At 48.5% G+C, this 25,902-nt stretch overlaps 2 long non-coding RNA genes across 3 annotated transcripts; one reads left to right on the forward strand and one right to left on the reverse strand.

The window, feature by feature from the left end:
* Positions 1-594: 594 nt before the first annotated feature.
* Positions 595-3,790, forward strand: LOC130543053 (uncharacterized). The gene is made up of 3 exons (XR_008958077.1): positions 595-900; positions 1,247-2,444; positions 3,118-3,790. It is a non-coding gene; the product is annotated as an uncharacterized LOC130543053 (long non-coding RNA).
* LOC123001316 (uncharacterized) lies at positions 841-8,720 on the reverse strand. Of its 2 annotated transcripts, none has more exons than XR_006410075.3 (4): positions 8,529-8,720; positions 5,204-5,325; positions 2,338-2,591; positions 841-1,271 (listed from the first exon to the last, which is right to left on the reverse strand). It is a non-coding gene; the product is annotated as an uncharacterized LOC123001316 (long non-coding RNA). The 2 variants fall into 2 exon arrangements; XR_006410076.3 differs by having other exon boundaries at positions 5,162-5,325; positions 8,529-8,713.
* Between the last annotated feature and the right edge of the window lie 17,182 nt (positions 8,721-25,902).

Here is a 25,902-nt window from a genome sequence, read left to right on the forward strand (position 1 = left end):
AAGCCGTCATCGTGACAAAGAAGGCTCTTATCTGCTTGTCGTAAGTCCCAGCCTCCCACATTATGCCCTGCCCTGCCCCTCTGACATTTAAACCACCCTGATATCAAGCACTTGCGTAGTTGAAGTATCTAAAAGAACACCTGGCCCTGTCGATTAAGTGGGGCCTGGAGGAAAGGCTAACAGAACTCCAGAACGGCCCTAAGGGGCCTTACTATGTTCTGAGAATTCAGTTGGTGGGAGTGTTCCCATGTAAGATCTACATCTGGGCTGTGGCCGTCGGACCCCTCGACTGAACTCCTTCTGGGAGGGCACCTCCAGGCCAGAAAAGAGAGCCAGCATGCAGTGTGCAGAGGAATCAGGAATCACCAGACACAGAGCTACCCATGCTTGGCTCGGGAACCAGATACCAGGCGCTGGGCAGGAATTCGCCCTTGGGAAGCTGTTGCTTAACCCCTTGGCTTCTCAGGCTCCCTGCCTCCTTGACAGAGGCCAAGGCAAACAGGAATCCTGGGTGAGACCAGACCAACCAGCCAATGCCAGCTCACTTGGGGTTAGAGCAGGGCTGGGAGGGGCCCAACAAACCTGCAGGATGCCGGGAGCTGGGCAGAGTCCCAGGGCCAGGCAGGTCTCTGCAGCTCCCACTTCCCAGTGGAAAAGCGCAGGATTCCCTAAGACTGTTGCAAGAGGCTCAAATTGGCTTCAGATTACGTCTGATCTAGCTAGAACCACTCGGGATCCAGGATGAAGCTGGATCCAGTTACAGATCTCCCTGAGGGGTAAAGAGAGATCCGGATACAACTAGATGTCCAGTTGACACAGTCTCAAGAGCGAGCCCAGCCCCTCGGTGTGGAGTTAGGGTCTGTGGCCTTTGCCCCCAGTCAGCCATCGACATCGTAAAGGGTTTGTTCCGTTATCAGAGGGAGGGGAAGGGGGAGAAACATAGGAGATGGTGTCTGGGTGTGTTTATTTTCTTTTAAAATGTAAACCGAGTTGGAGATGTTCACAGGGACACATAGGGCACTTTGACTGTCAGCCTGTTGGACGGGCAGTCCGCGTGATCTCTGCTCCGCGGTGCACCCTGTTGGCACTGGACAACATGGCAGCCATCTTTACACCAGGGTCTGCGTGACCCACAGGGCTCCTGGACGTTGATCAGGACTTCTCTCCCATTAAAAATGGACAGGCTGCAGCAACCTGGAACCAGGTAGATTAACTCCAAGTTGAAAAAACTTTCTCCTTTCTCCAGGAACCCGAATACAACACTGGAGATCCTGGGGAATACAGAGAAGAGAGTTAGCGGACGCCCGGCGCTGTCCCCAGATCAGGCGTGTCTGATGAACGAAATCCCAGGGAAGCCATCTCTTCCTGGCGTGATTCTGCTCTTACGGGTTTCAGTGATGAATAACTAAGTGTGCGCTTTCCGTTCATAGACACACGCAGGGACCCTGTCTCAGGGCAGGGAGGTGACATCAGGTGGAGATTAGGGAGCTGATCCTTCTAGGCCGATTGACTGCCTGTTGTTCAGCCCCAAATGCAGAAGCTGAAAGTCCAAGCTGCTCCCAGGAGGTCCCAAAGACCCCGACGTTTCAGGACAGTAAAAGTTGGTGGTTGGGGAGGAGGGAGCCTGGGCGGCTCAGTCGGTTGAGCGTTGGACTCTTGATTTTGGCTCAGGTCATGATCTCAGGGTCCTGAGGTCGGGCTCCCCACTTAGCAGGGAGTCTGCTTAAGGTTCTCTCTCGCCCTCTGCCCCTCTCCTGCTGCTCTCTCTCTTTCTCTCTCTACCTCTCTCTCTCTTTCTCAAATTAATAAATTTGGGGGCAAAAAAAAAAAAAAGTTGGTGGTTGGGGGTGAGAGAAGCCAGTGAGGAAGACCCTGTCCCAAGGGGGCTTGTCCTCACTACTGTCCAGTTTCTAAAACTCAAGTTTGCGCTCTTGGGTCCCTTGGCTGGGAGGCTGTCCCGACAGACACAGTGAAGGCACTGTACGTGGGAGACAGGCCATCTGGGCCAGAGCTGAAGACTTGCAGGTTCTCAGGTGACTTAGAGTGAGTCACCAGCCCAGGCCTCTTTCTAGTTAAGCAGAGGCCATGCCCCAGTTTTGAACATCTGAAGGGCAGGCCGGTTGTGGGTGAGGAGCCCGCCCTGATCTGCATACAATGGGGACAATTGCAGGTGCAGTTTGGAGAACCGGAACCGAGAACCCACTGCCCTCCGTGCCGCCCAGAGTTGCTAGGGGTCTTATACCCATATTCACACCAGTGCTTCCTGGTCTCCTGAGCCCTGCAAGCCTCGTTGCCCTCAATTCACTCAAAAAAGAGAGAAAAAAAAAAAAGCCTTACTGAGCAGCCCTCAGCCAACCCCCCTCCATGGGCAAGTCCTTTCTTCAAGGCCAGAAGTGCCACTGTTGACATCACATCCGTGGAGGGAGGAGAGACAGCAAGCAGGGGTGAGTGGGTGATGTCACCCTGTGTTCTTGCTGAGGCGGTGCTCTCCATTCTTGGGGACTGGCTTCAGCAGAGCCCCTGGGACGCAAAGCAGGTCGAGGTAATGCCACTCCTGGACGCCGACGTCTTCTATCAGCGAGCCCAGAGAACTCGGGAGATAAAATGCACAACGATCTCAATTGGATTAATTAATCCGTTTATGTATTTAGCGTGTGAAAGTTCTGCCAGTTCTTTCTAAATGAGGGAAAGGTGCAGGCTGGGTGGTTTGGATAGAATCTGATGAATGGAAGACAGATATGGATCTCAAACCTGAACGTTCTCCAATGCCAGGCTACTGCCTTGGACAGTCTTCGGGGGGCGGGCCATGGGAAGTGGACAAGGAAGAGGAAAACAATCGTGGTTTTCTCTCTCCTTGCTTTCCCCTGCACATTAAGAGTTTGCCTACAGATTCAGCAAAGCCTGCCGGGCTGGGTGGCTCTGAAGACTGCCCTGGACGCTGACTGCAAGGTGTAGGGTCCCTCATCTACTGAGGCCTGTCCTTGGGGCTCGGCCAGCTGTCGGCAGGGGCTCTCCGCTGCCCACCCCGTGTCCTGTGGCAGGAAATAAGGAAGCAGAGGCAGGGCAGCCCTGGGGTGGAGGGGAGAGGGCTGGAGTGACCTAACCTCTCCTTTTTAGGTTCCAGGGCCCTCCCTCAAGGCATGGACTGCGTGAGAAATGGATCCACAGCTCAGGAACCAAAAGAGACACACCCAGCCGGGTGACCTCCCCACCAGCCAGTGACCCGTGGCAGCCAGCTCCCATTGAGAGGTTTCTATATACACGACCCCGTGGGGGACCCGAGTGCCTGGCAACCATGGCTCAGGGCTTACGTAAGTCAAATTAGGGAAGTGAGAGGTGCACATGAGACGTTCTGGAAGCAGGGAAGCCTGGTTGCACACACTGAGTGAGAGCCTTGGTGGGTAAGGCTGTACGAGGAGGTGGGGCTGGAGCTGGGACTTGAAAAGGAAACAGAATTCAAGGAGCAAACCAGAGATGGGAGGGAGCTCTGGGCTTAGCGAGAAAATGTGTGGATAGACAGACTATGGACAAGGTGTGCTTGGGAGAAAGTGAATATTCGGCATGGCAGTGCTGGGGGTCCTGGGGTGGGGGGCAGTGGGAAATAAGGCAGCAAACGTGGGTTCATGCCAGCCTTCGGATGTTCCTGAAAGTCAGGCGAGGGGTTTGGACTGCATTCGGGGGGGAGCTGTGGAAAAGTTTTGTTAAGGGGAGTCAGTATTTATTGAGATCTTACCGTGTGCCAGGGGCTGTGGTCGGAACTGGGGTTTCAACCATGGCTAAGACCTGGTCTTTTCCCTTAGAGACTTTCTTTTTTTTTTTTTTAATTTTATTATTTTTTTAAATTTATTTGACAGAGATAGAGACAGCCAGCGAGAGAGGGAACACAAGCAGGGGGAGTGGGAGAGGAAGAAGCAGGCTCCCAGAAGAGGAGCCTGATGTGGGGCTCGATCCCGGAACGCCAGGATCACGCCCTGAGCCGAAGGCAGACGCTTAACCGCTGTGCCACCCAGGCGCCCCCCCTTAGAGACTTTCTAGTTTGGGGGACAAGAGGGATAAGAAACAGATACTTTCAGTCACATGTGCTCAGTGCGGTGGTGGAAATATTCCCATGCTGCCGGAAGAGCTCAAGGATGTGGCTCGAAGCCGGTCATGAGGAGCGTAGGGTGGGACGTGGGGAAGGGCGAGTGAGGAAGACCTTGGCACCAGAAGGAGCTGGACCTTTATCCTGAGGGCAGAGGGGAGACCATGGACGAGAGGAAGAACCCAGAAGCCAGGGAGTGGCAGGGAACGTGTGCCTAGACGTAGGAGGGAGCCGAACAAGGCAAAGGAGGGGGAGATTAGCAAGTACCCTTTAAGGTGGGTAAATGAGTCTGGTAGCAGCTGAAGGGGGGACAGGGCAGGAAGATCCTAAGAGATGAAAACACCCACCAGAACACGACTGGACTGGGCATGGAGAGGAGATAGAAGCTGGGACTGAGAAGGGCCAAGCAGGATGAGCAGAGAGGGACAGGTCCCTCCATGGCTGTCGCAGTGGTGGGCCACCCGCCTGGCTGAGCGCTCCATGGGGCCCCAGCTGAAAGGGGCAATCTTACTGCCGCTAGTTATCTCTTTGAAGTAAATCTATTAATTCTTTTGTCTCTATAAGAAGACAAAGAAACTTCCCCCTGGCTTCCCAAAGACCACCACTGCTCACACTTTGGAAATTCTTCTGTCAATTTATTTTTGGTTTTTATTTGGTTTTCACATTGTTGTAATCATACCGTGTTTACAATTTTGTATCCCACTGCATTTATCATCCTGGCGTGTATATGTTTCTGCATGTTAAATTTATCCTGCTTATTGCAAAGGTTCATATTTTCATATATATTTACATGCAAAGGCTCACTTCACTGGTTTTCCCTTTCTTAGCAACAAACTTTGACAATGTTTCTTTTCTTTTCTTTCTCTCTCTCTCCCCCACCCACCCTCCCTCCCTCCCAGCCTTTCTTTCCATCCCTTCTTTTTCTCAGAATTTCTAGTTGCCAACTCACTGCCTCCCTTCATTTCACATCTCCTTCTCCAGACTCATGACTGAACATCTCTTTCAAAGCTGCGAGGAGCTTTGTAAGACAGACACCGGAGGATTGCTCTAAGGTCTAAACTCCCCGAAGTTTTGAGGTACCTGCTGGGCAGAGGGAAGATTTCCGGGGAAGGCAGTTCTCACCCAAAGAGCCTGCGGCCGAGAGGCTCATGACTCCAGGCCAGGGACAGTTGTCAAGATGAAAAGGACAGGAAGGCGAGTCTGGGCCAAGGCATGTAAAGGTGTTTCCTGGATTTTTCAAGACCCTAGAATGTCAGAGAAAGGGAAATGTAACATATTCTACTTGGAGAGGAAATAAATGTGTGGTCTGTCAACTAAGCCCTGGTCTACACTCGGAAAGAGTTTTAATATCATATAGTGTTTACAGGGATGTTTCCCAAGGGCCAGTTTGCCCTTTCCCTGCTGGGTGCCTTGACTAGGTCGGTCCACACAGCCCTGCTCTCTCTCCTGCCTCTCCCTCTTCTCTCTCCTTTAGCCTTGTGAAAAGCCCCAAGGAGCCTTTGTCCAATAATCATGATACCAGCTCACTTTGTCCCACATGCCCGTCACTGTCCCCAGCCCTTGGGCGAATGTCTCAGGACACTACCGGGAGACGGGTGCTGTCATCATACTCAAAGAGGATTGTCCAAGGTCACACAACTAGAATGTGTCAGAGCCTGGATGTAAACCCAGGGCACCCGACCCTAAAACCCATGCTCTTAACCGCTACTCCAATACTCCCGTTTGTCTGTTACGCAGTCTCAACTTCGCCCCTTTCAAACGCACACCAGAATCCCAGTGGGATTTTATTGCAGAGATAGGCAGAAGTTCAAAGCTCTTTTTTAGATTGTGTGCCAAGAATTCTACATATTTTGCAGTTCAGTGTTGGGTGGGTGCTTTTTTGGGCCAGGTGTGGAGCGACTCAGACAGACTCCGCCTTTTCCTGACCCATGCAGAGAAACAGAGCGTTGCCTGAGTGCGGCCAGCCGGCTGTAGATACGTCAAGGCTTTGTGTTCCTCTGACATCCAGGGCCAAGGGCCGCAGAGCGGGGACAGCGTGTTCCCCTGGCCTGATCTAATCAGAACTCTGCCGCCACCGCACGTCTGTCTGTCCCCCGTGTGTCCTAGAGTCCATTTCCCATCCCCCAACGCCTCCGTTCCTGTCTCTATCGACTCGCAGGACGGAGTTTCTGGAGGAGAGAACTTTGTCAGGAAGAGGAAGTCACCAGGGTTGATTTCAGAAGACGCCCCTCTGCGCGCCTCCCTTTCTAGGAGACCCGTGAATGCCTTTCACTGGGGGCAGCCGCCCTGCCTCAAGTCCACCCACCCCTACTAGCCACATGCTTCCTGCCCCGAATGTCAAGGTTTTCATTTGACCATGATATAATGAGCTGTATAAAATTAAAAACAGCTAAATACCATCTTATTTACAGTAATTTTCTGAAGTCATCACAAAAACCTCTCCTTAACGACGCCAACCTCCAGATCATACCAATCACCAAGGAGAAGCCCAATCACTACAGCCACCAACCACAACATAAATCAACCCGGAGCCCCGAGAGCTCGCTCGCCCTCACTCTGTCCTCAGCCCAGGCGGGTTTTTCCATCACGTGCTTTTCCGGCAGCAGGGAGTGGGGTGCAGGGAATGCTCCGTTCCCCTTCCAAAAACTGGGGACACTTAAAAATATCTCCAAGCAAGCAACCAGGACTCAGAGGAATGCTGTTCACACCTGCAGGAGCTCAGCGCTGGGTTTCAGGCTCCTGAGTGCCCTCCAACCTGGGCTGTGGCCGGGGCCCCACATGGGCACCGCTAGCAGGACCCGGATGGAGTGGCTGTATCTCCATCTGGGCGGATAACCTAGCCACAACCCTAACTCCTTCCAAGGCCCATGCCATTCGTATGCTGCTGTCCTGACCCCCTATAATTCAGAATGTGACAATGTTTGGGGATGGAGTCTCTAAGGAGGTAATTATGGTTAAATGAGGTCATAAAGGTGGGTCCTAATCCTATAGGGCTGGTGTTCTTAGAGAAAGAGGGAGAGACCCCAAGGAAGAAAGGCCATGTGAGCACGCTGGGCGAAGGGTGGCCACCTACAAGCCAAGGAGCGAGGCTCTGGGAGAAATCAACATCCTGACATCTTGATCTTGGCCTTCTAGACTGTATTCTGAAAATGTAATTCATTCCCTAATTGGGTACTTACTGGACTTGGGGTTTTCTCAAGTATATGTCATGATCCCATATCTCAAAATAGATCACGGGTATCAAACTTTAGTAGATTTGCTGACGTATTTAAGTCTGTTTTTCTTTCTCCTAAATTACCTGTCCCTACAGTCATGTTCTTTTACTTGTCGAGTATAGATTTAATTATTGTCGTATGCAACGAGTCTCTGCTCTTTATCACATTTCATTCCTGGAGAGTTTATGGCAAAGTGAATGGCCTAAAAGTGGATTATATTTTACCATAGGAACAACAATGTAATTGAGAGTTTTATTCTTGATTTAACATCAAATGAATTCTAGGTATGACCATAATATGTCGCAAAAGCAAAACACAGCAGTTTTAAACCTCTAGAATCGATTGCAAGAGTAAAATTAATGTTCAAGCCATTTAAAATGGGATTAAATGGATTATATATATTTTGTAATGAAAAAGGCTTTGTGTGCGTGCGTGCGTGTGTTTGTGTATAAAATATAAAATTTCCCTGTTTCTCCACTCTTCCCTGACAGTCCAGTCTACACATTGGCACCAGATTCGGCTTAATAGATGAGCCTGCAAGTTGACAAACCTTCTCGCTCCCCTTCCTTTGTAGGATCAAGTTGAAACCCTTGAGCATGGAAGGTAGCCTCAGCTACCCCCGGCCCCTCCTCCAGTCCTCAACATTAGCTCACTGCTTAGCCAACTGACTAACAGCTGTCTCCCAGGCCTCGCACAGCGCCCCTCCAGCCCAGGAGGACTCACGTGCCCAGCCCCAGAGCACTGGTTGGCTGGTCACCTCCTTCCATGCTGGGGCATCGTTCTGTGCTATTTCTGCTGGGTGGTGCTATCCATGGTGGACAGCCGGGCCTCAGCAAAGGAAACGGAGAGAAACCAACATTTGCTGAGGACCTACTACGTGCCAGGCACCATGTCGAGCATTTTTACACACTGAATCCTTACAACAACCTTACGTGGTAGGTGTTTGCATCTTAACAACTGGGAATGCAAGGGTTCTTTGAGTAACTCAGCTAAGGAGTGATGGAGCCAGAATTTAAACCCAGAAAGTACACAGGAAGGATAGGAAACTAGAAATCAGGAGCTCTCCAATTCAATTAACCTCTTCGAATCTCATTTTTTCCTCATTAACGAAGAGGGCTAACCATACCCACCACACAAAAATGGGCAAATTAATTGAAGACATGTGTTTGAAAGGCTTTATCAGCCATTGGAGGAATTATTTCTCATGGTGCCTAGCCCAGCGTAGCACTCACCAAATATTTGTTGTTAGATTGATGTCTATTTCTTCTCTGAAGAGTTGCGCTGTCTGCTGGTCCCGCCCACCATGTCTCCCTGCCGTTAGCTGGTTCATGTTTTCATGATAATACCTGTTTTCATAATAGTCGTGTTTTCGACTTTGAAGAAGAGATCACACTGTTGCTGAGAACCATTTCTCAGTCCAGAGTGATCAGACAGTCAACACTTACCTGCACACATTGACAAATATTGCTTAATGTCCTTAGGAGAATTCCTCCCTGTATTTTGTAATCGGTGTTGGCGAGTGCCAACGAACTCCAATGTGTAAGGTCAGTTTGCTTCTACTCCTTGGAAGATAACAGTGGTCAATAATCGTTTCTACCGTCTCCTACTTGTCGGGCTCACTTCAATGGGCTGAAAACCCCTGATAGGGGGTGATTATCAGCCTTTTCCCTACAGTACCTACGAAAAGCAGTACGGGTCACGTGCTAAGTCATTTATTTTTACTAAGAGTTCTGTTGTTACTTTGCGTGATAATGGTAACTGAGTTTTGGCTTCTAACTTGTCTTTCCACACCTTCTGAGGATTTGTGCACGATACTCAGCATCTTTTATGGCCTGGGTTCTGTCATTTATTTGGGGCTTCAGTTTTCCTTCTCTGTCCTTGTCCTTCCTTTGATGATGACGCAAGTTAGCTCCTTGCAAACACATCTTCTACATTGATTCTTATCACAGTATGATTCTGACCCTCAGCTCTCCGATTTAACCTTTCAGAAATTTCCGGAAGCAGTCTTCTCTTGCTCCCGTGTAGAGTTCCTGTCTCTGAATTGCTATAGTCAGAACTTGTCTCTATCCATGATTTCTCTCCTGCTTCTACATTTCTTTTCATCGGAAGGAGTAAAATCAGTACCTCTTTGCATTTCTTTTTTTTTTTTTTTAAGAGATTTTATTTATTTATGTGACAGAGAGACAGCCAGCGAGAGAGGGAACACAGCAGGGGAGTGGGAGAGGAAGAAGCAGGCTCCCAGTGGAGGAGCCCGATGAGGGACTCGCCCTGAGCCGAAGGCAGACGCTTAACGACTGCGCTACCCAGGCGCCCCCCTCTTTGCATTTCTTAACTGTAGTTTTTAATAGCTTGGATTCTTCTCATAAGAGACGTGCTTACCCTTCAGAGTGCCTTTTCCACCACAACTGCCTTTACAAAATCAAAGTAATTTTTAAGATGGTATGACACACCGAAAGCGGGAACCAACAGCACTTTGGGGCATAATGCTAATAACTTCTAGATACAGATTTTATTTTTCTACCTTACATTTCTGCTCTATAAGCTTACTCCGGGATCAAAACTGAAACCTCCCCCAAACAAATCCATTTTTCCCTTTTCCCTTCTTGTCCAACATATGAACCTTTTTCACTCCGCCTGGTTTGGCTCTTCATGAATATTAATCAGTACCGTTGATTGAGCTTTCCATTTTACATCCCTTAATAGACGCCTCTCAGGTGTCTACTAATCAGATAGTTTATCCACCCTAACTAGGCTCACTACTCTCTTTTTTGAAGAATGCTTGCTTTAGAGAAGTCAAAGGAAAAGTATTTCCCTTCCTGCTTTCTTTGACTGGTCTCCCATGGACCAGTTGAAGGTGAGGGGGGCCTAGCCCGGCAGTCTTTCCTTTCTTCCTCTCTGTCCCCACAGTGCCCCTTCCTTTGCCCCAGCATTTTCTCCTGACCGCCCGTAGTGCTCATTCCCCACACCACTTGCCCCACAGCATTCATGCTTCCTGGCTGCCATGGCGGTGCTCACCCTTCCAGTTGGCCTGGGCTGCCATTGTTCTTGCTCCACGTATCCTCCCAAGAGTCGTGTTAAGTGGAGGTGCACTAGGACCAGGGTCACTTATGGGACTGCTAATGGGTTGCTGAAAGGCTGGGCAGACAGAGGTCAGTCAGAGGCACCCTGGCTGTGGGTGACGGCTGGTCTTCCTTTGTCAAGCAGGCTTCCTTGGTCTCCTCGTGGGAGACACTCTGCCGAGGCGGTCCGAGTCGACTGAGGTGACGTTCATCCTCCAGGCAGTGGCCCCCTTCCTTAGCTAACTTCACAGATAGACGGGGCTCCAGGAGAGAGGGGTCCTCTCTTTCCGTAGGGCAGCTGGAGCAGAGCCCATTTCTGTGCTGCTTGCATATAATCTCTTTGGGAAACGGTTTGTTTAGTAGCTAGAAGAGGCGAGCCTTGTGTGAGCCTGACGGGGAGTTAGGTTGCGGGTGCTCAACACACCCCCTAGTACCAGCTGTTCTGGAAAGAAAAGTAGGTACATAAATGAAAGAAAGAGGTATACAGAAGTCTACGGTGAAAATGAGAAGTGACTTCAGGTTTCTCAGTGTCAGAGACCCCCATCCCCCTCTCCCCTGCCTGGGACATAATGAATAATAGATAGTAGTAGTAGTAGTATTATTAGTAGTAATAATAATGATAATAATAATAATAATAGTAAACCTGTGTGCTCTTTTATGTGCTAGGCATTGTTCTGTGCCAGCCCTTGTTCTAATGGTGTGAATATATTAACTCCCTGAACCCTCCTATCGACTACAACAGTCCTCATTTAACAGATGAGCGAGAGAGACTCATGAATGAAGTGACCGAGGTCACAAGAGAAAAGGGTGTGGTGCCAGGACTCAGACCCCGGCAGTCTCTTACCCACACACGCATGTGGCTGTGTGCACGCGTGTGTGTGCAGACGTATGTGTGTGAGAATAAGAGAGAGTCGTATTTCAAAGACAGATGTGGAGCTGTTGATAAGCATTTGGCTCATCTGGTTCCTCTTCAAAAAATATTTCCAGACGAAATAACAGCCCCAAGAGCTACCATTTAGTGGGGGGTGCCTATGAAATCTCCAATTCTTACAACGATCCAGCAAGGTCAGTCTCTACGTAAGGAAACAGAAACTCAGAGAAGTGAAGTGAATTACCCGGGAATACTCAGGGAGTAGAAGGGGAGCACCACGGTTAGAGTCCAGAGGTCATGTTCTATCCAGGAAACGCGGGGGCCATGCCTGGGGAGGCCCTTCTTTTTGCCAAGGGCATGGGCCAATCACGCTCCCAGAACTCTTTCAGAGTTTAAAAAAATTTTTCATTACACATCTGGCTGATTCAATTTAATAAGACCTCATCTGACCCTGGATCACTGGAAGAACAGCATGGACTCCGCTTTGTTGATAATTTTCACACGGAGTATCAATCCAATATTCTGGATTCATCGACATGCCCATATTTACAGAACTAACAGGCTAGCTCTGTGATAGTCTCTGAATGCTTATCTCTGAAGGAAGAGCTGCCCAAAATTCAAGGAAAGAAGATGTTATAAGAGAGTATTTCTATTCCTCAACATTCTATTCCTCTAATTGTTTTTGTCCTTCCCTTGAAAATGTTTTGACTAGCGTGAGGGTAAAGAATGTCACCTGGGTTCCCAACCTGAATGCGAGCTAGGATCCAGACCTGACCGGCAGACTGGTGTGTGACTTCGGACAGCATCATTCTGTGTGGGGTTTCAGCTGAAGGAGGAGGAAGGTACAGGAAGCTGGGGGAGAAGCTGAAATGGAGAGGCCACAGTGGTATTCGTCCCCGGAATTGTCTCCAGCTCAGCGCTGTAACTTCCTGTTCAGTCCCCAGGAGAGAGGGCCTTCCTGCCAGGCCGTAGGGGCTGACATGGGGTCCGAGGAGAGTGTTCTGCTTTGAGGGAGGAGAAGTCATAGAGCAGGCAAGGGCTCTTAGCCCCACTAACCTGGGGTCAGGGCACTCAGGGAGGACCTAGATGCTCTCTTGGGAGGTGGGGGGCACAGACCCTGACCATCAGTGCAATCGGGTGGGGAGCCCGAAGGGCAGTGGCAGGGCTGTTATGAGCAGCTGCGAGATGCTCTCAGGGCCCACAGATATTCTCGGAGGGCGGTACAGGTCGTGAACACCCCGTATTCTGTGTGTTGGTGTGGGGCTGGTCCGAGCCCGTGAAATCTAGACCATTGCTATTTAGGCGGCTCATTAGTGTCCACCGACCGCCGGAGCCTGGGCTGATAAGAACAACACGCATATGAGTGGGGGGGGGGGGTCCCTGAATACGGGTGTGGCGGATTCTGCACCACCAGGCAGCCCATAAATAGAGGTAGGTCCTTATTCATGCTCAGATATAAGTATACGTTAGAAAAATATATAAGTATAGATATATATTTCTCTTTAAACAGATATCTTAGGGGGTGCTTGGGTGGCTCAGGTCATGATCCCAGGGTCCTGGGATCAAGCCCCGTGTCGGGCCCCCAGGGAGCCTGCTTCTCCCTCTCCTCCCCGCGCGTGCCCTCTTTCGTTATCTCTGTCACTATCTGTCTCTCTCTCACAAATAAGTCAATAAATAAATGATAAAATATTTAAAATAAAAAATACGTAAAAAAATAAACAGATACCTTAGGGTTGGGGCGCTTGGATGGCTCAGTTGATGAAATGGCCAACACTGGGTTTTGGCTCAGGTCATGATTGCAGGCGGTGGGATGGAGTCCGGCAGCGGGCTCCGTGCTCAGCGTGAGTCTGCTTGAGCTTCTCCCTCTCCCTCTCCCTCTGCCCCTGCCTCTTCTCTCTCTTTGTCCATTTTAGATTTTTTAGTTCCAGGATCACGGCTATGATTCAAGTTATAGGAGCCCTGAAAACCGGTGCCTAGCAGACTGAGAGAAATAAAAGCATGCAGAGGAAATCCTGGGGTCAGCGAGGGCCCTAAGAAAGCTCCTCCATGCAGAGGCCGAGAGCACATGGGCTGCGTAATTGCCGCACCCCCCTTGGCAGGTGCGCTGCATGATTGAGTCCGGGGCACCCCCCCCCACACCGTGCTACCGGGGCATCCAGGGCATTTCCGCAGGCAACCACATAGACACTTCTCGAAGGCAGGGGGGGCTCAGTCTCCAGGAGCTCAGCCCAGAGCTCCCGCCCAGGGTCTCCAGCTCCCCGTGACACTGTCGCCCAAGCCCTCAAGCAGATGTTGGAGCCAGACCCCCTGCACGAGCTGGGACAGGACCCTCCTGGGCCCCCACTCGTTCCAAGCAGACCACCAGCAGTGCTGGGCGCAGTCCACATATCTGCTAAGCCTTTCATCTTAACCCTGTGCCTTGATACTTTAATTAAAGGATCCGAGAAAGCCGATTCCTAACAGAGGCTGGTATGGAGCTAGGCCCTTCTATAACACACCTACTTGCTATAAACAAGAGTGCCAGAGAAAGGTCGACGGGATCAGAAGCGTTCCCCTTCTCTTCCTGCAGTATGGACAGCAGACTTGAAATAGTCCTGTGTAAGAGTGACGCCATCCCTCATTTATTATTGGACTTACATGTTCTCCCCCTCTGGGCTCTCCCCCTTCTTACTCCACCTTGAACTTCTTATCTTGGAAGGAGATAAAATTCTGCGGATTTTTGTTTTTGTTTTTGTTTTTTCTCAGCATTGTGCTCCTCGGCAGAGCACGAGGCCTCTTCCCCAGACCTCTCACTGGGAGTGGGTGCGTGAGCCTGGTGAGGGCTGTGGGAGAGCCTGCTGGACGGAAGCAAGAGGGAAGCCCTTGGCAGCAATTCCTTGTCCTTCCATGGCTCTTTCCAACCTCTCCAGAGGGAGACTCGGCTTGGGGGCGTTAGTAGCTGCCTTCGGCTCGGCACACAGAGCAACAATCAGGCAGAAATGGAGAGGAGCTTCCCTGTAAAATGAGAGGTAGCCGGATGAGGCAAGGAGTCGGGCATGCCCTCTCTCGTGTCCCGAAACCGAGTTAGGATGAGAGGGGTCCTGTGGTCAGCGAGGCTGGCTGCTAAGGGAGTGTTTGTTGGCCGGGGAGATTGGAGGGCATCTTTCCAGAGCACTTAGAATTCTCCAGTTGCGCCATGCTCCTGTGGATGGAGGTATGGGAGACACAGGTGGAGCGTTGACCCTCTTCCATCCTGCTAGGGGTGGGACTGACACCAGGTGAGAGGTCACGTGACCTGGAGCCCACAGAACTCCGGGCTCCTCTTCTGTGGCAGAGGCAAGGATTAAACCAAGGAATGGGAGGGTCCAGGGAACCAGGCCATCTCGTCCACAACCTGTGGAAGTGGAACTTGATAACTTGTTTCTGGAAAAAAAAATTTAAATACACACTGAGAATCTTAAAATTGTGCCTATCTTGCTTCAGCGCTTTCTCTTCTAAGAAATTACGGTAAAGGTACAATCCAACACATTGGCAAAGATATAAGTGTATGATGTGCATCATGACTTTATTAATATACAAAAATAAATGAAAGAATTAAACAATCGAAAACTTGTCCAGGAAATTGTGACACATCTATACTTTGAAATGACATGAAGATTGTTAAAATTTATGTTTTGCAAGACTGGCGATAACAGGGAGATGCCTGTTATATCGCACAAATAAAAAGCAAGTTCTAAAATTATATATAATTTTATATTTTTCTTATAAATATAAAATTTATTTTTATATACATTTTATTGTATTTGTAGATATACAATAAACCAAAATTTTGAGGAGAAATAAAAACATATAGAGAAAACTAGAAGGGAATACACTGAATAAACTTTTTATTTGGTGTGGTAGAAGGTAGAATTGTGGGTGGTTTTTATTTTTTTATTTTTTTATATTTTTTTATTTTTTATATTTTTCTGTACTTTCTTTTTCGGGAATAGTTTATATTTTACTTTCTAATGATAAAAGTAAAAATCTTTAAAGATATTGAACAGGAATTATTCAAATAAATGAGCTATTTAAAAATCAGTTTGCAAATGAAGTTACATTGAGTCCATGTCACCCTGTCGCGTACCAGGAATTAACAGCTTCCCTCCAATCCAGTACTTTCATTAGTCCACTAAACGAGGACTGAACTGGAATTTAAATCACAGTCCAAAAGGCAAAGAATAACAGTGGTGAACTACCAGAAAAATATCCCCAATTATTTGCAAGTCAGAGGTCAATGTTTCCTTCTGCATCTACGATGGGAAGAGTGTCCAACGTCTTCAGGGAAGGCAGAGGCATTTCATGGCCTGTGCTCCTCCCATTCCCACCCTGAATCACTTTTTTCCCAGAAAAGAATAAAGAATACTCAATGAAAACTATTAAAATGCTTGGCAAAACTACACAGACAAACACAGAGGCCAATTAAGTATAAATAGTTCATACCAAAGCTGTCTCTTTGACCCAGCCACGAATATCTACCCAGCCCCAGATTTAAATGTTTGGATGAAAATGACAGAGCAGCCGAAGACCGGCCAGCCAGCTGCAGAGAAGCACCCATTAAAAGCGATCACATCTGTCTGAAAAGTACGCGTGCAGTTTGCAGTATATTTTCCTAAATGCATGGAAGAGGGTATAAACATCTGACAGTTGCCCTAAACCTGGAGAAGGTGATTTGTTTTTTCCACCGCCCACTCTGACTTTTATTTTTATTAATTTGGTCTAAAACAGGAGGCTCCACTCCTCTCTTTGGATTTTGAAGTTATTGGTATCCTTTTTTTTTTTCTTTTACGACTTAGCTGCTTTAGAGTTTGCAAATGAATACACTAATATTCATTATGAGAAGACGGCCTGGCTTTTTGGAGGACAAATGCTGTGGGGTGGTGGAACCCTGAGGACTCCAATCCTGGCCCTGGCATTTAGCGTGTGAGTCTTGCTATATTCCCTCTGCCTCTTTGGGCTTCGGTCTTTCCATCTGTAAGTACAGGATGGCAATACCTTCTGTGTTGTAAGGTCATTGTGAGGATAAAATGAGACAATATTTTGTAACCTCTTAAACTCAATGAGATTTAAGATGATGCAGTCATCCTTACTTGGCTAAGTGCTGTGTACTCACTGCTCTTGAGGTAAAATTAAAAAATACTTGGTAATGCCAAAAAAACCCCCAACCAAACCAACAAACAAAAAACCCCACGGTGTTAGCCTGTTTATATAGAGATGATTAAGGTAGGAAATACACTTTGATTTTTTTTCTGAGAGTGAGGACAGGTGTTATTATCATTCATTTATAACATGTATTTGGGGGCACCTGGCTGGCTCAGTCAGAAAAGCATGTGGCTCTTCATCTTGGGGTTGTGAGTTCGAGCCCCACGTTGATTGAATTTGTTGAATCTCATTGGTAGCCACGTTGGGGGTAGAGATGACATAACCAAATAAACAAACTTAAAATGAACACATGTACTTATGATTTTGATAAGAAGATAGCCACTGCATAGACTGCCTCCCAGTATATTAAAAAAATAAAAAAACAGACTAAAGCTATTTTGAAAGCACAGCTAACGTCCTCCCTTTCCAAAAATAGGGCAGATCACAGTACCTGACCTCTCTCCTACTGCAAAACACCCAGCAGTACTGAAAGCCCGTAACATCCTTTTAAATCATCATCTGAATTCCAAGAAAGTAAGAGAAATCTCTGGGGTTAAAAAATGAAGGCGAATGTGAACCCCCAACGGTAAGCATGAGTTGATGTTGTAACTGCTTGGATAGGAAAGGACGAGTCAGAGATGGGAGGTTGCCAGTCTTATTAGGCAACAGGACTCCTGTCTCTCCCTCTCTGTCTCTCTCTCCAAAAGTCTCACACACACACGTATGATACTATGAGTCTCCCGTATACTACCAATGAGACTCAACAGATTCAATAAAGATTTTGCAGTGTTATATTTATATTTCCTTTTTTAAAAAAATTTGCATTTTTATCTTTGCTGAAATATTTTACATTGAATCCCAAACATCATGTTACTTCCCTCTCCATGGTTTGACCAGACAGGATGTGCCCCCGAGGGGGAGCGCTAGGAAGGACACAGAACTACCTATGAGGTATTCTCTCCAAGCAAGTAAACAAAACCGAAACTAAATCTATATTTAACCATCGCTTTAGGGAGATAGAGGACCCAGGAAACATCTCAGATTCGGGATACCGATCTTCAGAACTCAGAGCACCAGAGACTGACGCCAATATATGAATTTCTGTTACTCAGAGCTGCTCAGACATTTTCTAGTACATGGAATATTCATGTAGGTGCTTTTGGGAAAGCCCTCCCTCTGCCTTTTCCGTCAACCAGGTATCCAAGAAACTCTCCGACTTCAGAGTGTTGCTTGGTGACTATAAAGCCAGAACGTAGAGAGCGAGCGTCCATGAGGGTGTGTGATCTTGGGTACAACAGAGATTTATGAATTAATTTGGCTTCACTCCAGGGATTTCCATTCTAATATCAAATGACTACAACCAGAAGACTTGTGCCCTTAAATATATTTTTAGATTTGTATATGCCCTAAAAACGATGCGATTTTTGTGTTTGTGCTCGTGTCCTTAATTTACATAAATATTGTTAGAGTCCTCGTTTTGTTTGTATCATTGAAAAATGTAGAGTGTTCTTTAGTATATATATTTAATAATGACAACAAAACAACAACTTATTGAGGGCCTACCCTCTATTGGGCACTTTTGTAGCTGCTGGGGACATGGTCATTTTGTGAACGTGTTTTGAATTTATGTAAATGACATTATGCTGTATATCTCAATCTGTCTCTTACAGTCGTTAATCAGTACTGTCTTATTAAGACCCAACCATGCTGAGTGTACATCGTGTTATCGTTCTGATTGCTGCACTAAATGCCCACATCAACCCTCCTTGTGCTAGAAGCATATGTTGTCTCCACTCATCGCTACCGCAAAGAATACTGTGACAAATAATCTTGAACATATTCCATTATAGTCAGAATTTATCTGGGTTATTTGCCCAGTTATGGGACTCACTAAATGCTGCCAGATTGCTCCCTGGAGTGTCTGCACCCGTTTTATGAGAGTTCCTGTTTGTTGGGACACCTGGCTGGCTTAGTCGGTGGAGCGCGAGACTCTTGATCTCAGGGCTGTGAGTTCGAGCCCCAGGTTGGGTATAGAGAGTGCTTAAAAATCAAATCATTAAAAAAAAGAAAGTTCCCATTTCTTCAACCTTCAACAACAATTGACATTATTCAATTTCAGTAGTTTTTCCAGATCTGATGGATGCAAAAATTATTGTCTTAATTGCTATTCCTTTTATTTCTCACGTGACTATTAAAGCAGATTTGGGTTTCTTCTAGTATGAATTGTGTCTTCAGATCCACCACCCACATTTTTATCTAGATCGCCTAGATTTTTCTTCTTTGAAAGATATCAATTCTTCCTTAAGTTAATATGTTCCATAAAATAACAACTGCAATTCCAGCATGAATTTGCCTTGCATTAGAGATGTTCCGTGTCGTATTTCTCCCCCTCAAGCTCCTGGAGGGCAGAGCTGCTATTGTTTTGGGGTATCCCATGGCACTCAGACTCAGCCCTATCCAGAACAGCGCTCAACCAGGGTTTGTTGATTGACTATGAGCTGAGGGCAGGGAGAGGGGGATGCCACTTAGTAAGTGGCCGCTTTGTAAAAGGCAGACGCCAGGCATGGGCTTGGGCTGGCCAGCCAAGGCCAGGGGAGGGAGGGATGGGCAGCAGGAGTGGGGACACCAGGAGTTCTGTTCCAAGGGAGCAGGATGAGTACATTTTGTAATCTCATTTCTAAAAATACAAATAAAGAACCTAATGGAAACAGCATAAGTATATCTATCACCTTTTCAGTTAGAAATATTGCACCTAAGAGCTGCTTCTTCCTACAGTTCTGAGGGTCTGTGCTAAGTCCTGAAGTTTCCATGTCTTGTGGCCAATGACTATTTAGACGATCTTACCCTGACTCCAGATCTAGATGACGAGGCTGAGATTATTCCTTAGAACCAGCAGGCAGCGTGGAGAACATGGGAAGAGGCTGTCCTTGCTCAGCACCTGTTGCCCAGATTGTACACTATCTTTTCTGGGGCTCTATCTTTACTCTGCGTGTTGATTAATTGGACTTGGCATAATAAATTGCAGAAGACTTCAAAGTCTCTATAGGTAAGTGCTGCAGACAGACAGTGATTCTGTCAGTGCTGAATGAAGCCACTGGATGGCTTTTAGCCGGCATGCCGTGCTGGTTTAGTTGGACCCGGTCTGGTTTTGTGCAAGGCTGGCTAACCCCACCTAGTTCTGAGATCATAGGAATTGCCTGAAAGGGTATTTATTTGCTTAAGGGTGTATGTCTTGGTTTCCCAGATAGAGTGCAAGCTGCCTGAGGATATAAACCATAGATTTTACCTGTTTGTTCCTAGCAGAGAGCTATGCTGATAATTAAGCACTTGATAATTATCAGGTAAATGTACTAATGGATGAGTTAATTAGAAGGAGTAATCGAGGCTGGCTAGTCGGTCTCTTCACCTAAACTCTTCGGAATGGTATACAGGCACCTGGCCTAGCAGGCCCGCTGATCTTGTAGTTGGGACTGTGGGATCAATTGGGAGCAATATTACTTTGTAGATATGCCGAGAAGGGCACCATGGAGGAACAGGAGAGAAGTGAAAACTACAAAACATGAACATTAGCGCTGGCTGGATGAGCGCATGCCATGTCGGGTTGCTCAGGACCCTGGTTGTCGCTGCACTGGGTGACCAGGTCTGTTTTCCCAAGCCCCCAGCTCAGCCTGCTCTGCAGACAGCCGCTGGATAACCAGCCCTGCAGGCTGCAGTGTATTAGTCCGGTGATGGATAGGAGATTCACCCAGCCAATTTATCAACTGGTCAGCAATCAGAGGTCTCCCAAGGATCTGGAGCGAAGAGACACAGGGGCAAGAGAGAGCAGCCCGAGGCGCAGAGCCACTTTGTCATCTGAATGTCGGGGTTGTGCTAGCGTAAAGGTGGAGAACTCTTGCTGCAGAGGTCCCGCTGTCTTTCAGCTCTGCCCTTCCCGCGTCCCTGTTTGGCAGGGTGCTCAGCTTTTCTTGGGTTTCTGCGAAACCTGTTTATAGCCTTGAAATGCATCGCTTTACACTTTTCCCTTATTCTTTCTCAAATCGGAGCTGCTTCGAGCAGGCTTCTGGTCCCTACAACCCGATGAGCTATGTCCGAAGCACTCCTATCGATGGCGATTTCGTATCTTGGGCCCTCCCCAGGCACACGGCAGCCCCGCTCGCCACTCCAGCAGATGGTGACCCTGCAGGTGGCCGGGAGGCATGAATGACTCAGAGCTTCTCAGCTGAAGGAGGCTTGTCTCCAACAGACCTGAGAAGGCCCAGAATAGAAGGGATCCAAAGGGAGATGAGGGCAAGCTGCTGTTCCGCAGGGCTGTGGCTGCGTAACAGCAGCCGATACCTCCGACCCAACTGACCACACACAGTGGCCTTCACACCTGTGATAGCAATCAACCCGGCCAAACAGAGGAACCTGCTTCAGGGTCATAGAATTCCAGAACTGGATGGAATAAACTTTAGACGTCTCTTAATCCATATGAAGAGTTTTCTACAGCTTTTCTTACAAGTGATCATCCCATCTCTTCTTGAGCATGACAGGACAGCCTACTTCTAGAAAAGTCTATGGGGAAGAATGTTGGCCCTAATTTTAAGCCAAAACCTACCTCTTTTTAATTTTTACCCATTGGTACTAGTTCCGGACCTCTGCAAACATACACGAACAGACTGCTTTAGAAACTGAAGCCAGCCCTTTAAATATTTGGACAAAAGAATCGCATCTCTTTTAAATCTTCCTTCTTCCAGGCTACAGGTACCAAGTCCCTCCAGTCATTTCTCCTGTGATATAATTTTGAATCCCTTCACCAATCACTGTTACTTTTTTCTGGCTGTGCTCTAAGTTGTCTCTGGGTTATTCATAAAATATGTCAGTCGTGCACCTTTGGATGATGCCTGACCAGGGAGGGATCCTTCTTGCTTGTGACTGCACTCACCTTTGGAGCACTCCATACTTTCGAGAGCAGTTGCCTCTGAGGTCCCGACCCTTCCGGTCATTGATCAACCGAATGCTGGTGTGGAATCAGCCAGCCAGGTTCTGACCTGCCTGAGCCTTCCTGGGGGTACTAGTATGGACACTCCTGTCCTCCCAGCACTACCCCACTCTTAGAGAATCAGCCTTTGTCAGCTCCCCAGGGGATAACTCACTCCCTTCCAGGGCCATGGGTCAGAGATTGGCCAGCTTCCAGCTTGGGTCCAGATTGGCAGAGATGAGCATCCAAGCTGGGCCACAAAGACCCTTGCCGGCCAGTCAGCCATGGGAGCCTAGCTGGAAGGTCTTGGAGACATGTCATGTCTCCTTTTGGGATGGTTAGGGGAGAGCAGAGACACCAATCTTCAGAGGACTTAAAGGAGACTCCTGGAAGCAGAGAAGGGAGTCCAGAAGGTCCCATGGAAGTAGAGTAAAAAAAAAATTAACCAATGTCTTGCCAGTTTCCATAGGTTCCAACGAAATCTCTTTCAACTAGTTTCCATGAAGTTTCTCTGTAATAAACTTTCTTTTAAATCTAAGATTCTTTGGGGGCACCTGCGTGGCTCAGTCGGTTAAGCGTCAGACTTCTGATTCTGGCTCAGGTCATGATCTCAAGGTCATGGGATCGAGTCCTGAGTCAGGCTCTGTGTTGGGCATGGAGTCTGCTTAAGATTCTCTCTCCCTCTCCCCTGCCACCTCTCTCAAAAATAAATATATAAATGTAAGATTCTTTGAATGAGTTTTGGTTCTGCACAATCTTTAACTAAGACTTTAGGCAAGTCTTTGATCCTCATCAGGCTTAATTTTCCTTAGAGATAAATTAAATTGATTGTACGACAGTGTGCATTCACTCTGTGATTCTGTGTCATATTATTCCCATTCTACACTGGGTACTTGGGAGTGTAGACTTCTGTATGTAATTCCAGGAAAATTCCATCTCACATGTTGGACTATATTTGGGTCTTTGATTATAAAATCATAAATGGAAGGAAGCTTGAGAGTCGTGGGCTCCTGTATCTTCACCAAAATCTTTATACTGGTTGTCTTTCACATTGGAAGAATTGTCCAGAAATTTCATTTCTAGACAGCTTAGAAACGTATTCATTCATTCATGTGTTTATCCAGTAAGTTCACCAGAAGTCCGGTGTAGACAGGGTGTGTTGGTTCAGCGTCAGCGGAAAGCTATGCGAGCAGGGGGTGCAAGTGGTTTACTGTGGTCTGTTAAGATGGCCACCCCAGCACCAGCTACCTGTGTGTTGAAGGACCCAGGATGTGGGCTCTGGGGCCTTGGACTGACTGAAACGCTCAGTCACAACCAATTGTATGAAGCCAGACACACCACACAAAGAACTGACAACACGCAGGTTAGTCAGGTTTTATTTGTTAGTAACAGAGGCATAGAGATGTGGTGGGGAAGGAAGTATGGAGTTGGGCTGAAACGAGCTTTGGCTGATCTTCATATATTAATTATGCAGGGCTGTTCTCATCCCTCACTTGCACAGATAAATTAAACACCAGCTTAGGGTTCGAGTTGGTAAGTGGGAGAAAACAAGGAAGAAATCTTGGAGGCAAAATATGGGCTGTAGCTCTCTGAAGTTCATAAATGCTTCAGAAATCAAAGCGGGCTCTACCAGCTGCAGTGGTGAAAAGCAAGGGCATGCGGAGTCTTTCTTGCACACGCAGTGGCTCTGTGGGAACCACACACTTGTGGGTATGATGTTCAGAGAGGTCTGAGGAGAAGAGGAGAAGTAGAGAGAGACACCTCTTCAGCACCGTGACCTCAGCCACCCCTGCCGAGGGCCTTTGCAGCTGACTCATGCTAGGTAACTGTAAAGCTCATGGGAACCAACCATCGAGGCCCAGGTCTTCGGGTCTGGTCTTTGTCACCAGCCAGAACTGCTCCGAGTCCCAAATCTAAGAGACAGACATTCCTCGGCCTTCAGGGACCTCCCCCACCCCACCATTCTCTCTTGCTCCCACTGCTCAGCCAGTCCCACCCCCGGTGGAAGCCACTGGTTGGTCACGTCTTCATTTGGAAAACGGGCGAGATTGCCCCTACGTCGCTGGGTTGATGCGGAGCCGAGGTGCGTTCAGTGTGTGGTGCAGGGCCCGCTCCTGGGAGCCACGCAGTAAATGGCAGCTCTACCACACACGACAACCCCCTCTTCTCCACCACGTCTTCCCTCTCCTTGTAAATATGCTCTTTCTCCTATTTTAGAAAAACCCTTTAGTGCTCAGAGTCTCTGTCCCTTCTCCTCATCACGAAACTCCATGAAGGACTCAACTATACTTGCTGCCCCCTCATCGTCCCATTCTGGAAGCCACCAGAATCTGACTCCCACCCCATCACTGCTGTACTGCTGCCCTCGTCCTGCCTCGCCTCCTGATTCTAGTCTCTCAAGTCTCTCAAGTTCAAAATCTCAGTGTGATCCCAGTGCTTTCCGCATTTTCTCTCCCTGTACTCAACAGGTGTCTAGATTCGGTGGACCCTGTCACAGAAATGTCACCTTCCTCTGTGTCCCACAGCTTCAAAGTCAGCCTCCCCACCGTCTCTGGCCAGGACCATCATGACTTGTCTCCCCGCCCCAGTCTTGGCCTCTCTGATGCATACGTCACACCCTGCTCTGTTAAACACCTTCAGGGACTCTCGGTCAGCCCTGGGACAATGTCTAAATTCCTTAGTGTGCCCATGGGGACTTACCGGTGGCCTCAGATTTCCTCACTACCGGCCAGGCCCAGCATGCGCGAGCTGGACGCACTGAGCGCCACACCACGCCGATGTGTGTCAGAGCCCTCAGAGCCTCGTGCCCTCCCACCCTCCTTCTAACAGGACCACCATTGACCTCTCATTGTCAAACGCTGTCCTGCTTCAAGACCCACATCGAATGTCACCACCTTTGTGAAGAAGTTCTCGCCCTCCTCCTCAGGGGCCTGCGGCGCTCTGCTCACACTCTGCGACTCACCCTTGTGGTGTCTGCCTCTCCCAGGGTAGTAGGTTCCCAGTGGGAGTGATCAGGGGCCAGGCTTACGCGAGGTGACCAAACGCTGCGTGATGCACAATTAATAAAATGGGAGGAGAAATGCTTTGGACCTTTGAACCCAGAGCCTGAGAAACCATATGAGAAGTGAGTGGCATTCCAGGGGGGCATGAGGAAGCCCCATTCCTTGCTCTATTTATGTTTCCAGATCGACTCTCGAGCTAGAGAAAGCCCAGAAGCTAAATAATGAGATTATACTCTGGAATGGAGCTGTGGTTTTGACCGGACGCTGCAGGGAAGGCCGGAGTTTGGTTTGGCCGGAGCTCCTCAGCTCGCCTAAGTGACAGGCCTCACGAAGAGTAAGACTTTGCCGCCGGCACTTGCAAGCGCGTCTCTGGCGTGCGCTCCTGGCCGTGGCTGTTCAGGGCAAGGCCACAGAGAGAGAACGGTGCAGCCGGCCTTGAGCGTCTAGCTAGGCAAGAACAGGGCTGGAGGCAGAGGGAGGCCCAGGCCCGAGAAAGAGCCTATCCACCTTTGCAGACACTCCTCCGGTGGGCTGAGCCCTGAGGGCCTTTCGGGGGGGTGGGGAGGGGGAAGGTGGAGGTTTCCCAGGACCCAACCAACACAGAGATTTTAAAAATCCAGAGCCCTGAGGTCTGACCTGAAGGCAGGCTGGCAGAGCCGGGCATCTCCGAACAGCGAATGTGACTTGCAGCAAAGTCCGGAGGGAAATACAGGATTTGGGAACTTTTGTGGAAATAGTACTGAGAATAAAGTCCACTCCGCTCAGAGCACTTCTGAGAGAAACGGGCCCGGCCACACGGAACAGGACAGATGGGCTACAGAGGACGAGTGTTCCTCAGCACTGCTGTGGGGGAAGGAATACTACAGAAGCCTACATGGCCCCAACGGGGATTCTAGGTGACACTATTAACAGGTGACAGCCGACACGGAGGCGACATCAACAGAGGTTAATGGCTGACTCGAAGGCATTATTTACTGTTGTTATTTTTGCCCTCCCTCACGGTGCTTTATAGAAAGCGCTTTGTCAAGATTTCCAGGCCCTGCCCTGTGCAAACGGCATAAGGCTGATTCTCAGGGGAGCCCCTCTCTGAGGCTAGATGATAGCATGGAAGCAAGAGGGAGTGAAGGGTCCTCCAAACCAGAATGGTGAGCGGTACCCTGGCCCCAACCGGACTGAGCAGGCCGCTGAAAGCCCGCGGGACCGGAGAGGAAGGGTCGGGATGGGCCTGCAGTCCAAAAGCAGAAAATAAAATAACCATTCTTCAAGGTGACCCAGCCTGGATTGGTTTAAAAGTATCAGCAAGCCCGACGCCACATGGATGACACTGTATGTAAATTACACTTGGAGACATTTGCCATGGGACTGACGTACCCATGATTTATACAAGGTGATGGTTGGTGATTTTAGCAACAGAGATGGTACAAACCCCAGGCCATTCTCTACGTGGGGTAGAGCGAGGCTCTCCTTCACAATGTGGTGAGCTGCTTTAAGGAGAGTGACACCGCACGATGATTCCCCTCGGATCTGTTTCTCCATCTACCATCTCTGTGCTGC

The sequence above is a fragment of the Ursus arctos genome, unplaced genomic scaffold, assembly GCF_023065955.2.
Source record: "Ursus arctos isolate Adak ecotype North America unplaced genomic scaffold, UrsArc2.0 scaffold_7, whole genome shotgun sequence".
NCBI lineage: Eukaryota > Metazoa > Chordata > Mammalia > Carnivora > Ursidae > Ursus > Ursus arctos.